This window comes from Dipteris shenzhenensis, chromosome 12, assembly GCF_047967505.1.
Source record: "Dipteris shenzhenensis isolate YYH24624 ecotype China chromosome 12, Dip_SZ_1.0, whole genome shotgun sequence".
Lineage (NCBI taxonomy): Eukaryota > Viridiplantae > Streptophyta > Polypodiopsida > Gleicheniales > Dipteridaceae > Dipteris > Dipteris shenzhenensis.
In genome coordinates, this window is record NC_141607.1 from 31,436,068 (window position 1) to 31,450,242 (window position 14,175).

The following is a 14,175-nucleotide window of genomic DNA, read 5'->3' on the forward strand; positions in this document are numbered from 1 at the left end:
AGTTCTACTTGCGAGATTCCTACATATGAGTTCTACATGCAAGTCCTACATGTGATTCCTACATGCATGTTCTACTTGCAACTTCTACATGCAACTCCTACATGCAATTCCTACATGCATGCTCTACTTGTAACTTCTACATGCAATTCCTACATGTATGTTCTACTTACAACTTGTAACTCCTACATGCAATTTGCAATTTCTACATGCAATTTGCAAGTTCTACATGTAGAGGGAGAATGTCTTACAATTCCTACATGCAGAGAGAGAAGCTCTCCAACTTGTATAGATGCCCCATAATGGAATGAAGCCCAGACTCTTTGGGGCATTGTGTTGAGTTCTACTTTGGTATTCCAAGCAATTGTCTCAAGTGTCCATGATTCCTTGCACTCCACGTCCAAAAGCATGTCCTAACCTTGCAACTCCTCCTTCCCTCTCCCCTAACCTTGCAACCCCTCCTCCTCCCTCCTCCTCTCCCTTCTCCTCCTTCCTCCTCCTCCTCCTCTCCCTTCTCCTCCTCCTCCTCCCTCCTCCTCCCTCCTCCTCCTCCTCCCTCCTCCCTCTTCTTTCCCCCATGCTCTTACACCTTCTTCCTCTCCCACTCCTATGCTCCCCCTAAACCCCTCATTCCTCAACCCTTAAACTCCATGAACTATGAGGGAGATGAGTTCTCCACCATGTACTCTACCCTGAACCTTGGATCCTCCTTCTAACCCTAGAACCTCTTTTAAAATTTGGAACCTCCTTCTAAACCTTGGAACCTCCTTCTAAACCGTGAACCTCCCCCTAACCCTTAAACTCCTCCTAAACCCTTCAATCCCCAATGAAGGCGAAATCCTTCATGACCTCAACCATGATGATGCATGTTCCTTCCACACATGCATACACTATGTTTTCTTACCAAACTTAAGCCTATGTCTCTCACCGGAATATGACTCGAGGTCCTAATCTACATGTATACTACAAACAACAACCCTGATATATCTGTAGGTGACAAAAAGCCTTAGAACCCTGCACATTGAGAATACCCTGCTCTTCCTGTGGAAGACATTGGAAAGAGCCAACAGTGGTCTAAAGTCATATGATTTGCACAAAAGGGTTCAGGAAACATTACTTCCACTTCTGTTTAATCCATTTTTGAACTCTTGTTTGAATTTGACTGGCATAGTATTGTTTCTATGGTATGTACTTCCAATTGCTTTGTAGGGATGTAGTACTAAAGATGCATCAGAGGTCATCAACAAGCTTAGTGTATTCGTAAGTTATGTCAAAGGTTCTGTAAATGCATGTCTAATTTTTGTGCTCATTGGCAAATGCGAATTCCATTTCTTATCAATATGTAAGTGCATGTGGGTATCATCAAAAAAGATCAAGAAATCATCCATTTTGAAAATGAGAGATTTTGCAAGTCGAAGCTGAATGTTTGATTGCAAAGGAATTCCAATGAGTATCATGGAAATCCAATTGCATTTGCTCGTGCACTTGGCAAATGAAGTGGCAATGCAAGCACTTTGCATAGCCGATGGATGTTTTTCTTGGAACGGTTTATGAAGGTTTTGGAATGGTATGTAAGAAAAAAAACTAGACCAGAGAGAAGCATGGAAGAAGGTTGGCTAGTGCAAGAGTCAATGTTTTACATTGCGAAGTTTCTTATACAACTCATGCTAGACATGCCTTGACTTTGGGGTGATGACGATGACCCAGGTGTTGTCAGAGAGATCAAAGAAGGGAAGGGAAAGCAAGAAGAAATAAGTATCACCTTGCAAAAAAAAGTGAACACCTTTTGTCTTTACAATTGTGGAGAAATGCAGAAATGGCTCAAATAATATGACTCCAATATGAAGAAGAAAGAGCTAAAAAAGAGCAAGATAGAAAAGCTTGGCAAAGAACAATAGAGGTAGGAAGTATCCCCTAGAGTTATCAAAAATGCAAGCTAAATGCACCATTGATTGGGTTAGAAGACGCTCTTGAAGCTGCTAGTTGAAGAGGGGAGATTGTGACAAACAGGGAGGAAGAATTTGCATAAGGTTGTGATCTAAAGGTATGCAGTATTTTTCTTTTATTTATATTCTTCTGAAATCTTTTTGTATAAATTAATGAGAGTCCATTAACTTTGTAGTACCATTCATTCCATGCATGTGGGCACATGGTAATCATTACCAAGTAGAGAAAATTGATGTAACGTGCAACACATTTGACCGAGGAGTCATGGCCAATTTTTTGAGAGTAGAGCTAGTGCAAGAGATACAAATCTTATCATAGGAGAAATGGATTGGGTCTTAGCATGGGAAGGTGACACAAAAAGCACTGTGTGGGACAATGTGCTTTCAGCATGTATTCCCAGCACAAAACAAATGAAAACATATTGTTTAAATATTAACATAATAACAATATTTTGAAATTACGATTACAAGATTCTGCCAATGGTTGAGGGACATGGGTAGTGGGAGGGGTAATGTGCATTTTTTGCCATCCCTCCCTAGCTTCTCTCAGCATTCCCAAAGATGCCTATGCTCTCTATCTTTCATGTGTATGCTCCACCAATATGCCACTACACCTATCCCTATAGCTACACTCCAAGAAAGAGGCTTGTCCTCTTGAGATCACATGATTGCATGAGCTGCACATTTATCGCTTGTGGAGGGCAAGAAAAAGCCAAAGGCATCAAACGATCACTTGTCTCTTCCACAAGTTTAAGAAGAAGGCTTGGGAATGAAAACGAAGCAGTTTGAGTGAGAAGGCTTCTCGACGTCCAAAAATACAAAGAATGAGTAGAATGTTTGCACCAAGAGGTCACTACGCCTGCGGTTTGTAAATCGAGAACTAGTTACGCAAGCCCGAGGCTTGGTCCTAGCCAATCATAGGTGTCTTGGACCAGCTCTAGGAGCAAGACTTACTAGAGGATTACCAAAAAGTGAGCAGAGAAAAGCGAGCAGCCCCAAATAAGCGAGCAAGATTAAATAGGTTTCAAGCGAGCGACAACCTCATCCAGCATCTTATTCCCCTCAATATCATTGGAACAATTGATGTGATCATAAGCAAATTAAACATATTCCAACAATGAAGGCATGCCTGAAACTCACAATTAACTTCTCTTTCATCCCCATACTATCAATTTGAGTCATTGTGGAGAGGTAGAGACATAAGAATACATAAAATTTGCGATAAAAAAAGCAAACACTACTCAGATTAAACATCCACACAGCAAGATAATGATATATCACAAGGTAGAATATATGACTGAAAATATGTAAACATGATCATGTGCTACATATACATAGCATGTCTTTTATGCTTGCAGAAGATCATCCATACATTCGATCCAAAAACATGGAAACAGAACTATGTCAAAAGAAAAAAAACACATTTTCATCATAAGGATTAATTTTGCTTAGTGAAAATACTTATGTAATCTGGACAATACCATGGTTTAAAAAACTTAGGGAGCCAAAAAAGGATTTTAGCCCTCCATACTTCTATTATGACCAATGTCTGAATGATAGTTTTATCGGAACTAGAAATGAATGCATCTAACCACTCTGTTGAGTGCTCATCCAGTATCCTAAACTCAATATGTGACCATAAACTCAAGCATAAGAGGAGCATGATTCAAGTGAAATAATTGGCCGACACTCTATAACTAGTATCCTACTGCATCTAATGAAAAATATGCACCAGGCGTTAACAAGCTTCTATTTCCATCCCTATAAGCAAACTCGTATCCTGTAGTATGAAAAAATTTAAGGAAAACATTGCACTTAATGCATCAATTAAGCCAGTGACTACTCATGATGCACAATCGAACAATCATCAAGGAAAGTCTAGTCAAGCAAGTTGAAGCAAAAAACCAAGTATCTATTTGGATCTATGCCGTGGTGTATCCGCCAACCATGAGTAGCAAAAAAACCTATGAAAAAAACAAAATAGGGATTATGCCACTCTACCATGATCACTTCCATGCTACAAATAAGGGAATACATAGTCGTTTTACGGTACTTTTAGGGTTCATTCCCAACCACTAAGAGCCAATGCTATCTATTTGTATTCATAAAATCCTTATGAACATTATCATGTTCAATATAAGGATAGGAGCCAGCACAATGGGTAGTCTTAAACAAATATAAATACTATTCGAATTTTAACCTTATGAAAAAGCTTTTTTTTAACACAAAGTAAAACTTGATTATACATATAGATGGGAATCAGGTCACCATTGCAAGTATGTATTTAGTAATTAAGTTGAAAATATTCCCTTAGAAAAATAGCTCAATCAACATAGTACCCATATTATATATCCAAAATTTATAAGATCTCATTCATACCATTAGATTGTTTTCATCACTTGTCATGAGTACTAACCTCAATTGGCATTATGTATTTGGATCAAAATAGTTTTTAGTATAGGATATAATGGAGCAATACATTTATGTAATATCTAGTGATCATAGTTTCTAATATAGGATAAAATGGAGCATAGAGTAATCTTGTCATTCAAAAATGATAATATACCTTCCTTGACCATATACAAGTATCATGCATTCATAAAAAAGGTTAGTCATAAACTGCAATATAATGTGCCCATAATGCATGTACATTAAATCTTCACATGTTAGAATGTGAGAAAGGGAATAATTTAACTATGAAATCAGGGATCAATGTAGGAAATGGTCTTCTATGCACACATATATGCTAAGGGTCCATCTAATACAATATTGGAAACTGATGTGAGTATAAGTGTATGCATCCATCGGTGATGTATATGAGTGTATGCATCCATTTGTGATGTATATTGTTGTACTAATCCATGGTGCTTTACCGCTTGAGTTGTTTGTAGCACAATTAATCACAACAATGTTGTATTTTTTAAAAGAAAAATGCCATAAAAATTTCATGCTGCAAAACACACCCAAAAAAAAGGCATTTGTAGCATTAATCCAAGCATTTCCTACAAGCAATCTCCATCCCTCCCTTTCCTGCTTACTCTTTTGGCCACCTCCACCGTCTTGTTGCCCTTCAAGACTGCCTCTTGCCTCCTCACCTCCTTGCTTCCTCACCTCCTCACCTCCTTGCTTCTTTGCCTTCTCACCTCCTTGCATCATGCTTGTTGCTGGCAATTCCAAGGCTGTCCCTCCCCTCATTAGCTAGCTCCTCTACTCCTCATGTCATCCTTCTCCTCATTTTGGTGTCTCCAATGAATAGCTTGGGGGTCTTGTTTTTGGAGGGGGGAAGCATAAGAATGGCAACACCTTAATGCGCTGTCATTTTTCATGCTTTTGCCACCCAAAAACAAGACCTGCAAATCCCTTGCTTAAGCTTGAATGACCCAAAATCCTCTTGATTTTGGGCGTGTTAAGCCATTTTTGACCATCATACCCCCAAAATCAAGAGGATCATTCAAGCTTAAGCAAGGGCTTTGCAAGCATTGCAAGTACAGTAAATGAAATCAATCAGATTAGGAATTGGCAAACTCAATTTGGGAATGGTCAGAAATACTTTGTCTTTGAATAATGCCTTGGATCATGGGATGGGGTCCCATGAACTTGCTGCCTGTGATGACGAATGGTTTTGCCCTCGACTAAAGATTATGTGTGTAGTAGTAAAAGGATAGCGCTCATGGAATCTCTAAGGGGTCTTGATTTTGGCCATGATTTGCACATTCTAGCACTTGACCCATACATCAATTTCCAACACTTGAGGCATATAGTGGCTTTGCCCACGCAACGTTTCCAGTTGCAATCCAAGCATCAAGCAATCTCATATTCTGTATCCAGAGACATCATGAGAGGTAGAGCCTCTTTTTGGTAGTCTCACTAGCAATATGTATTGAAAAAAAAATGTATTCAATTATTATATTATTCCTTGCTATATGAATGCTCTTAATGCATCCAAATTGTAGAACTACTTCTTAGTTATATTGTATAATAACCTCCATATGTATGCTCGTGAGACAACAAAAAGAGACCTGGCAACCCAAAAATGATAGCACATTGATGCGCTGCCATTTTTGGGCTACCAGGCCTCTCTTTTAATGTCTCCTGAACATAAGAACAAGCACTTGTGTTCCTTACCTTTCTTTCCAATGGGGGTCTTGATTTCGGGGATGTATGCTAAAAATTAATAAACAACATTATTTGATGCATATAGCTTTAGTAAATCGATAAAATAGGCATGAAAACATCTAAATTGGCTCTTGCCATTTGATTTGATGTATGACATGACCCCATTTGGATTTGTAATTCCAAAGATACGGGGTCTTACTTTTAGGGCTTGAATGCCTGAAATAGGCAGCACGTCAATGCGCTGCCTATTTCATACATTTAGGCCTCAAAAGTAGGACCCCATGTAGGACCAAATGAGGTCCTACTTTTGAGACCTAAATGCATGAAATAGGTAGCACATTGAAAAGCTACCTATTTTAGGAATTCAGGCCCTAAAAGTAGGACCCCGTATCTTTGGACTTACAAATCCTAATGGGATCATGTTCAAATCGAATGGCAAGAGCCAATTTAGATGGTTTTCATGCCTATTTTCTCCATCAATCAAAACTGTATGCATAAATATATACATCAAGATATGCATCAATATATGCATCAATATATACATATGTATGTATGTATATATATATATATATACATACATACATACATATATACATACATACATGTGTGTGTGTATACACACAAACACACACACACACACACACACACACACACACACACACACACACATATATACACATATAGACATATATGTATGTATATACATACATATATACATACTTACATACATACAGCAAAATGGGGGTCTTGATTTTGGGGGGGGGTATGCCAAAAATTGATAAACAACATTATTTGATGATATAGTTGTAGTTGATGGAGAAAATGGACATGAAAACCATGTAAATTGGATCTTGCCATTCGATTTGATATATGACATGACCCCACTCGGATATACAAGTCCAAAGATACAGGGTGCTACTTTTAGGGTCTGAATGCCTAAAATAGGCGGCGCGTTAACGCGGTGCCTATTTCATGCATTTAGGCCTCAAAAGTAGGACCCCATTGGCAACACAATGGGGTCCTACTTTTGAGGCCTAAATGCATGAAATAGGCAGCGTGTTAACGCGCCGCCTATTTCAGGCATTCAGTCCCTAAAAGTAGGACCCCGTATCTTTGGATTTACAAATCTAAATGGGGTCATGTCATATATCAAATCAAACGACAAGAGACAATTTAGATGATTTTCATGTCCATTTTCTCCATATATCAAAATTGTATGCATCAATATATACATCAATATATACATATATGCATCAACATATACATACATACATACATACACATATACATACATACATATATATATATATATATATATATATATGTATGTATGTATGTATGTATGTATGTATGTATGTATGTATGTACATGCATATATATACATACATACATACATACAAACATCAAAAGTAAGACCCCATCGGTTTCCCATGTCATGCATTTTGTTGTCTCATGAGCATAAGAACAAGCACTTGTGTTCTTTACCTTTCTTTGCAATGGGGGTCTTGATTTTGGGGGGGTATGCCAAAAATTGATCAATAACATTATTTGATGAATATAGTTTTAGTTGATGGAGAAAATGGACATGAAAACCATCTAAAGTGGATCTTGCCGTTTGATTTGATGTATGACATGACCCCATTTGGATGTACAAGTCCAAAGATACGGGGTACTACTTTTAGGGCCTAAATGCCTAAAATAGGCAGCGCGTTAACGCGCTCCCTATTTCATGCATTTAGGCCTCAAAAGTAGGACCCCATTGTGTTGCCAATGGGGTCCTACTTTTGAGGCCTAAATGCATGAAATAGGCAGCGCGTTAACGCGTTGCCTATTTCAGGCATTCAGGCCCTAAAAGTAGGACCCCGTCTCTTTGGACTTACAAATCCAAATGGGGTCATGTTATATATCAAATCAAACGGCAAGAGCCAGTTTAGATGATTTTCATGTCCATTTTCTCCATATATCAAATTGTATGCATCAGTATATACATATATGCATCAACATATACATACATACATACATATATATATATATATATATATATATATATATATATATAGATGTATGTATGTATGTACATGCATATATATACATACATACATACATACATACATACAAACATAAAAAGTAAGACCCCATTGGTTTCCCATGTCATGCATTTTGTTGTCTCATGAGCATAAGAAAAGCACTTGTGTTCTTTACCTTTCTTTGCAATGAGGGTCTTGATTTTGGGGGGGTATGCCAAAAATTGATCAACAACATTATTTGATGAATATAGTTTTAGTTGATGGAGAAAATGGACATGCAAACCATCTAAATTGGATCTTGCCGTTCTATTTGATATATGACATGACCCCATTTGGATATGCAAGTCCAAATATACGGGGTACTACTTTTAGGGCTTGAATGCCTAAAATAGGCAGCGCATTAACGCGCTGTCTATTTCATGCATTTAGGCCTCAAAACTAGGACCCCATTGTGTTTCCAATGGGGTCCTACTTTTGAGGCCTAAATGCATGAAATAGGTAGCATGTTAATGCGCTGCCTATTTTAGGCATTCAGGCCCTAAAAGTAGGACCCCATATCTTTGGACTTACAAATCCAAATGGGATCATGTCATATATCAAATCGAACGACAAGAGCCAATTTAGATGGTTTTCATGTCCATTTTCTCCATATATCAAAATTGTATGCATCAATATATACATCAATATATACATATATGCATCAACATATACATATACACATATACATACATACATACATACATACATACATACATACATACACACACACACATACATACATACATACATACATACATACATACATACATACATACATACATATATATATATACACACACACACACACACACACATATATATATATGTATGCATGTATGTATGTACATACATATATACATACATACATACAAACATCAAAAGTAAGACCCCATTGGTTGCCTATGTCATGCATTTTGTTATCTCATGAGCATAAGAACAAGCACTTGTGTTCCTTACCTTTCTTTGCAATGGGGGTCTTGATTTTGGTGGGGTATGCCAAAAATTGATCAACAACATTATTTGATGCAAATAGTTTTAGTAGTTTTAGTACACATACATACATACATGTGTGTGTGTGTACATACATACATGGATGCATGCATGCATGCATACATACATACATACATACATACATATTGATGCATACAGTTTTACTAGATGGGGAAAATAGGCCCCACTCCGATTTTTGTGGAGAGACACAACTAGACAAATAGAGCAAGTCTAAGGGGTTGCTAGGGACACCCCCCTGGCAAATGGAGATGCCCGGTATGCAATTTTAGCACCAATTTTGGGATGTAAGCTACATAGTCATGTCGAAAAAAAGTTGTCAATTCTTGCATTAAATGTAGGGTGGTGAATATATCCTATTCCATCATGGGGCCGGAGAAGACGGAGGCCAAAAATTGAACCTCCAAAAAGACTTCTTTTACCGGTCTATGGGGACCGGCTCTTACTAGTGTTGAGAGTGGACAAGACAGCTACCGTTGGTGTGATATGGGAATCTCCTAGTCTGCAATTTTAGCACCAAGTTTGAGATGTAAACTACATAGTCAAGTCCAAAAAAGTTGTGTCAATTCTTGCATTAAATGTAGGGTGATGAATATATCCTATTTTATCATGGGGCCTGCAGAAGACGGAGGGAAAAAATTGAACCTCCAAAAAGACTTCTTTTACCGGTCTATGGGGCCTAGCTCTTACTAGCATTGAGAGTGGACAAGATAGCTACCGCTGGTGTGATATGGGAATCTCCAAGTCTCAAGTTTTGGGGTACATGAAATTAGATCATGCTAACGGTAACTCTAAGAGGTTCCAAAGGTAGGCAACATTCTTCATCATAGCTAACTCAAATGCAAGGTAGTGAAAATGCCAGGAGAGTTGCTAGGTAGCATTGATTTTGGGAAGGGATATGATGATACTTTGTTGTGTTATGTAGGATATTAATTTCCATTAAATTTGGGACATGTTAGATATAACTTCATAAAATCCTAAGCCATGAAATTAATACATTACAAGTTCAAGCATAAATAATAGTCGTGAAGTTAATGCATTAAATATTCAAGCCTAAAGAAGAATTAATCAAGACCTAATGCACTGTACCAGAGACTTTGGCCCTACCCTCATTCCATAGACTTGCCAACATAAGGCCAAAATTTTCATTCTTAAGAATATGTGGAGAGACCTTACATTTGGCCCACTTTTGGCGAAAAATTTTCATTCTAAAGAATAGGTGGAGTAAAATTGTGTTTGATAAATACAAATCAATGCTCAAGTTTGGACATAAATAAAGGTATCCTTTTGAAGATATTGGAACACATGAGAGAAATAATATTGAAGATACATGAATTTTTAGACATACTATTAAAAACAAATGAACATATAATGGATGAAATCCTATTGATGATACATGAATTTTCAATAGAACTGTTATTCAAAGATTTGATGGATTGAATGTAGCTTTAATACATTATCCCTTTTACAAGGGTGTTTGATTTTGAGGCTTGAAACATAAGAATGAATCTGTGTTGAAGCCTAGTGGTTTGTTAAGGATATGTGAAACTTAAAGTAAAAGTACTTACAATGGAAGGGATTATATCAAGATCCTATTAAGGACATGTGAACATATAGTAGAATAATTCTACATAAAATCACTGGATCAAACTTAATCGCTCAAAAGCAAAAAGGGATGATGGTGCAACCTAGGGGCTACTCTACGGCACTATGGCAGCAATCTTTGTAGTTACTATCAAAGGTAGTGTAACTTTTTTGTCAAGGAAAGAGACGCGAACCACTCCACATGACCTAGATCTGTATGACCTAGGTTGCACCGACTTGTTTCTTTCATGGATAAAAAGTGACCCTTAGGTGATGCTATAGCACTCCCTTTTTTGGTCCATTATTATAGCACAATTGGGGCCTTTTGACCTAGTACTAGCTACCCATCAAATATTTGTTGTAGATGTTAGGGGTAATTACCAAACTACTAGTGATAGTTTTATCACCACCATTAGTAATTTTATTTGAGTGTTCCTTAATGGTAGTTCTCCTACTACTACATACAATATTACCAATAGTACACATAATATTATTACGACCACCCAAATTTAATCATCATTATATCTATGAATGCATATATATAGGTCTATCTATATGTATACCTATCTATTCCTCATCCAATATGTTTGCATTTATTTTTGGTGCTTTGCTTACTTTGAAACTAAAGATAATGTGATTTCATTATTGTTTGCATTCTTGTCAAACATGAGGAGCTAGAATGCATAAGAGATGGGAGGCACATTATAATTTCTGTGCAGATTTGAGCCATTGAATAGCCTATTGATTCTGATTGTTTTCTTTCTTATTAAATCCTTAATTTGGTTATTTCACACCGAACATTGCCATATCAATTCATATTTTTTTTGTTCTAGTAATGTCCTATCGCAGCATAGTCTAGGGTTGATCATACAAGATAAATGGGTGCTCACATTTAATATATTTTTGAGAGTCAGAGGATAGTGGATGTAGACTACAAAATCATCACTTTGAATAAATTTGGCAAGATTCTTCTAATAGAAGGAATAATTTCTATTGCACTAACGATGAAAGAATCAAAAGGTTGATACAAGGCTCAAAATCACACTGGTGCTACTAGGCTTAATAGTCGTAGGCTAGTAGTAGTACTAGTGTATTTACTAAGTAGTGTGCGTGCCTCTCCTCATTAAAATTCATAGTCTTCAAAAATATATAATACATAAGTCAAAATATTCTAATTAGTTTTATCATCCTAATGTTGAAACTGAATTAAATTCATAGTCTTCAAAAAGGTATAATACATAAGTCAAAATATTCCAATTAGTTTTATTGTCCTCATGTTGAAACTGACTTTCTCTTCCTTCGTCTCCTATGAGCTTCAAACCTTTAATCCATTAATCTCTCAAATAGTAAGAATGGTCTTGTATTAAGAGGCGATGATATCTAAAGTGATCTACAAATACTAAGAATGGTCTTATATTAAGAGGTGACGATATCTCAAGTGTTATACAAACCATAAGAATGGTTTTGTATTAAAAGGTGATGATATCTCAAGTGTTCTACAAATACTAAGAATGGTTCAAGTGTTCTACAAAAGTATTAGGTACGTCTTAGTGGCTGAAGGGAAGGAGTGATGATATCTCAAGTGTTCTACAAATAGTAAGAATGGTCTTGTATTAAGAGGTGATGATATCTCAAGTGTTCTACAAATAGTAATAATGGTTTTGTATTAGGAGGTGATGATATCTCAAGTGTTCTATAAAACTATTAGATACCTCTTAGTGGTTGAAGGGAAGGGGTTGGAAGTATGGGCAAAATCTCTAGGAACTACAGGATGGTTGCAAGAACAATTTTGAATGTCATAAATGACACTTGGGTTTTTCAACATACGGGTGAACTATTTTTAAACATTTTCTTTCATGGTTGATAACACTTTTAATAAGAAGAACCATTTTGAATGTTATAAGTGTTGATGCAATCCCATGCTATGAAGTCTACAGACAGTTTTTTTTCCCCGCATATGGATGAAGTGATGTTTACGTTACTAAGTTCAACATATCAAGCAACACATTTGTTTTGATTATTGAAGGAGTTTGATAATAAGACCCATTTCAAATGCAAAAGATTTGTTGTATCAGTAATGGAATCTGCTTTGGAGTGGAAATTCGGTTTCTTTCAAACCCACATATTATTGTTGCATAATGTGAGTCTGGCTCCAATTGGAAGTTAAGGTAGACTATAATTTGCAATATTGGTATAGTTACACATAGTAACATAAGTTTTATTTTCGAGAATCTTCCCAAATAGTGGTTTCCACAAAGCTATGTCGAGTACCTCGATAAGGAAATTGTAGAAAAGCTTGCTCGCTTTTTTGGGCCCGCTCGCTTTTCCTCGCTCGCTCTATCGACTGCCTCGACTTACTACAAGACTTCATGCCTGCAAACTGGTACTAAAAGATACTACTCAAAGCTTTCCTCTTTCACTATGAAATCGGCCATGATTGAGCACGAGTTCGAGATGCTAGAAGTAGTTGATGAGGATCTTGGTCAAGTTGTGTGGCTAGAGCTTCTTTCTCATGTTTTCTTATGGAGTAGCTTGAGTTATAGTAACAATCCAAGTAGCAAGAGGAGTAGCTGATAGAGCTTCCCAACATTCCACTATGATCAAGATTGTAGCAAATCCTGTCTGTTGGAGCTGAATTTTGCCCCCAGCACACTGCTTCCTGATCGCCTGACCTTAAGGCATAGGAAAATGAATGATCACAGAGAATATCAAAGCTGCTTCAATCACTCTAGATTTTTCTTCACAAACATATGGAAGATGCCATGCAATCTCTGGACGTGGACTTTTTCGAACCTTTGCATGTGCAATCAGAGGACATTTTGTTTGAGACAATGTCTTCCCAAAACCCTTTCAGCCTAGGATAGGGAGGTACATTTGCCATGCAATATCATCCTTTTGTTCCCTAGAAAAGAAGACTATAAGGGCTTGGGAAGCATCAAGGAAGAGGGAACAAAGAAGAAGAAAAAATGTAAGTTGGATGAGGAAGATGATTTTTGCACAATGACGGAAAATATTGTGTTGTTTATACAAAAGAAATTAGCATCCTCTTTAAAAAAGAAAGGTTGAGAGGTACTTCAACAAGTGCTTCATGATCCATGCATCTCAAAGTATACAAGGGAGCAAAATGTAAGCACAACACTACTTTTTGCTCTAAAGGAATCTCTATAGATCCTAAAGAATCCCACATCAAGTGATGAATTGTTTGTCAAAAGAAGCACTCTCACTTGCTTGTTAAATGCGTTGCAAATAGACAAAGCACACATAAAAGCACAATAAAGCACATGAAACTGCATAAAGCACGTACAAAGCACAAAAAAACACATGCAAGCACACAAAAGCACACCTAAAAGTAAGCACACCTCAAAGCATATAAAGCACAAAAACGCACACATAAAAGCATAAAAAAACACATGCAGGCACATAAAAGCATACCTGAAAGCACATAAAAGCACCAAAAA